Genomic DNA, 938 nt, shown 5'->3' on the forward strand with positions numbered 1-938 from the left:
GAGGTTTCAATCCGAACATTGCTACCAGGTAGCTTAAAAAATAGCCTGGAAAATGCTAAGCACATAGGACCTCTACAGGCTGATATGTCCATATCCAATAGTAAAAATCCCTTGTTGGACATGCATTCTCTGGCACCACATGGATTTCCAAAAAGTCAGTGGTATAACGGCTTTGACTAGTTTTGATAGCCAGAAAAAGTTGCTCAGTCTTTCAGAACACCAACTTTTATTTTAAAGGTGATTATTACACTCTTACTGAGTGTCACAAAAACATCTTTCTATTATTTCCCATAATGGCACAAGCTCTGGCCATATTTCAATACCTGGGTTTAAGTCAGGTTTCAGAACAGATCTTTTAAAAATTATGAAGAGAGAGGGAGAAACAAATAGTATGCTATTTGTAATTACATTAGATATTCACAGTCCTTACAGGAATATTGTGCTTTACAATCCTTATGATTTACCAGGAGAATCAGCCAAGATTCAGAATACTTCACAACTCACTATCTTCCTCAGGCTTTGGCTTTAAGGTGCTGCTGGTAATGACACCACCTCAAACAATGAAAGTTGGATGCACTAATCATGTCCTGTTTGGCACCTGGCATGACATTGTGACAATAGATACCATATCCAAAGTCTTACGCGCTTCAGAGATAAGAGCTCAAAGGGATCGTTATATTTCAGTGGTTTTACAGCTACTGCTGTTCACTCATGAGAGGAGATACTTACCCAAGGCCTGAGGATACCCTGAAGAGCCTCAAAGGATTATAAAGAGGCCGTTAACATATTACATATAAAATGATCACAACCCTCCACTCTTGAATGTGACACTGACTTTGATCATTTCTGCTTCTCGTGGTCATTTCAGACAATTGAAAACACTTCTTGTACTATCTTAATATTCCAAACTCTACGGGCAAATCTTATCCTGCTGAAAA

The sequence above is a fragment of the Charadrius vociferus genome, unplaced genomic scaffold (assembly GCF_000708025.1).
Source record: "Charadrius vociferus isolate BGI_N301 unplaced genomic scaffold, ASM70802v2 scaffold54, whole genome shotgun sequence".
Taxonomy (NCBI): domain Eukaryota; kingdom Metazoa; phylum Chordata; class Aves; order Charadriiformes; family Charadriidae; genus Charadrius; species Charadrius vociferus.